Below are 2,799 nucleotides of genomic sequence, written 5' to 3' on the forward strand. Positions count from 1 at the left end.
ACCAATTTTGCTTCCGAAAAGAGATCATGTAACAGACTTATTGATAGCTGACTACCACCAGAAATACCAACACATCAACCATGAAACCGCTATGAACGAAATCAAACAGAAATTTTACATTCCGCAACTTAGATCAGCATACAATCGTGTGCGCCGAAATTGTCAATTATGCAAAATTCGTCGAGCAAATCCTCAACCACCCATCATGGGGAATCTTCCAGCAGCTCGACTTGCAGCATTTACTCGTCCGTTTTCCTACACTGGAATAGACTATTTCGGACCCATCATGGTGGTAGTAGGACGAAGAGTGGAGAAACGCTGGGGAGTATTATTGACCTGCTTAACAATCCGTGCGATTCACATCGAGATCGCACATTCTTTAACAACTGACTCGTGTATTCTCGCTGTGCGGAATTTTATTGCACGTAGAGGATCTCCTATTGAAATCGTCAGCGATCGTGGTACAAATTTTATTGGCGCTAGCCGCGAATTACGTGCAGTCCTACAACAACTTAGCCAAGAGAGGATGATGGAGTACTTCGAGGGTCCGGACACCAAGTGGACCTTTAATCCGCCAGCTTCACCGCACTTTGGAGGTTGTTGGGAAAGAATGATTCAGTCGGTTAAAAAGGTGTTGAACCAGATGAAGTTCCCTCGACATCCTACTGATGAGATCCTGCAAAATATGATGATAGAAGTGGAAATGATGATTAATTCACGCCCACTCACTCATGTACCGTTAGATGATGAATCCTGTTTTCCATTGACTCCTAACCACTTTTTAATGGGCTCGTCTAATGGTAGTAAACCGTTGATCCCCTTTGACGGCAGTTCATCGATGCTGAAGAAATCCTGGAAGATGTCACAAGTTTATGCCAACGAATTTTGGAAGAAGTGGATTTCTGAATATCTTCCAACCTTGACACGAAGAACAAAATGGTTCCAGCCGATAAAACCCATCGAGAAGGGAGACATCGTATTAATAGTAGACAGCAATCTCCCTCGAAACTGTTGGCCCAAGGGTCGGGTCGTGGATGTGGTGTTTTCCAAAGATGGTCAGGTTCGTCGAGCAGCCGTTCAAACTTCACATGGAATATTGGAGAGGCCGGCCGTGAAAATCGCCGTTTTAGATGTCGGTATATAATATAAGTAAGCCGAACGAGATTCGTCGTACCGTGGGGGAGTGTTGCAAACCAATGACAGACATATGATCCACAAACAATGGTTGCAACGGTTGCAACAAACCGCCATCTGAAAAGGCCTTTTCGGAATCAAACTATTGGACCTCGATATCACACAAACCTTGCGCTCGATAATTGTTGTACGCAACTAAAGGATTTATGTTGTATAGAACAAAAACTTTGAATTTATTGTTCAAATTGACTAGCGGCCCAATTCTATGTTTTAATAAGTTTACCGCAAAGTCATTGGAATAGCTTTGCTGTTGCACTCAAACAGACTCTCGCAACAACGCAGACGCACACACTCTCTCACACAAAAAACGCATCGCAGCTGCTCACTGCTCACTCTCTCACTATGTTTGTGTTTACGTCAAGAATACGAACATTTACGACCGTTTACGACTGTTCACGACGACCGCGCTTTATTTTTTAGCGATTTTATTTATAGTAAGATTTAAAGGCGCTCTTACACTGAAGATCCTTTCATTTCCATATTGAAGTAAAGAGAAGAAAGATAGTGCAGTTTTAAGAATAAATATTCAAAGTGTAAATTATAGTGAATAATAGGAACACTAAACGTAGGAAAACTCAATTTTATATTTTATTCCATGTTATTGAATTATGTTAAACTTCTAGGGATTTTTTAACCTACCACCGAATAAAGAATAAAGGTTCAAAAAATTGGAAAAGTTCCTGTTGCTCACGCAACAGACAGGGTAAAGAGGAAGGTGCGAGCATACGGGCTTGGGCTCGAAGTATGAATAAAAAGAAAATGCCGAAAGTTGTTTAATAGTTTTTATTTTACTGTCTAAAATTTTCAAAAGGATCGGTCTACTGGGCGAATTTCTACAGCGTTTTTTCCGTGATGCAATTTGATGTGACACACACTTTATATTAACACGGAACGAAAAGGGTCTTCACATATTGAACGAAAATGAGTAATTCAAAACAACTACTTTATCAGGAATACATGTATATATATATATATATATATATATATATATATATATATATATATATATATATATATATATATATATATATATAGATTTAAAACTTTTCTTGAATCGTTGATTAGGTGAACAAACATGCTCCCTTGGCCGAGTGGTTAGCGTCATAACTAACATGCCGGGTGTTCGGATTCGATTCTCGTTCTGGTCGGGGGAATTTATCGTCAAAGAAATTTCCTTCGACTGGCACTGTGATCACGCGTATTCTAGAGCCCACTCAGAATGCATTCAAGGCGTATCTCAACTAAGTACTAATAAAAATGACGTAAGTAATACTACGTTGAGACGGCGAAGTTCCTCTAGGAACGTTAGTGCCATTGAAGAAGAAGAAGGTGAACAAACATTGCCCCCAATAAATCCATAATAACAAAACGTCTGAGTGATGAAACCATATGCTCGAGGAAATATATCAATGAAACCAAAAGATATATGAAACTTATTCCTTTTTGTTATGTTTTTTTTAAATATTTTGGCACTGAGAAAAGAGATTGATCAATTTTAAAACTGTTTGTTGTTTTTCTCAAAACAAAAACATGTCTTCTCATCTGACATCACTGATCATACCGAGAAAAACTGACTGAAGTCTCTCCAGTCTACCGAATAAAGTG

General features: G+C 39.1%; 1 long non-coding RNA gene across 1 annotated transcript; it reads right to left on the reverse strand.

Annotated features, from left to right (window-relative positions):
* Window positions 1-440: 440 nt before the first annotated feature.
* On the reverse strand, window positions 441-1,181 carry LOC129774430 (uncharacterized). The gene is made up of 3 exons (XR_008742725.1): window positions 919-1,181; window positions 730-852; window positions 441-676 (listed from the first exon to the last, which is right to left on the reverse strand). It is a non-coding gene; the product is annotated as an uncharacterized LOC129774430 (long non-coding RNA).
* Window positions 1,182-2,799: the final 1,618 nt, after the last annotated feature.

Source organism: Toxorhynchites rutilus, chromosome 3 (assembly GCF_029784135.1).
Source record: "Toxorhynchites rutilus septentrionalis strain SRP chromosome 3, ASM2978413v1, whole genome shotgun sequence".
NCBI classification, from domain to species: domain Eukaryota; kingdom Metazoa; phylum Arthropoda; class Insecta; order Diptera; family Culicidae; genus Toxorhynchites; species Toxorhynchites rutilus.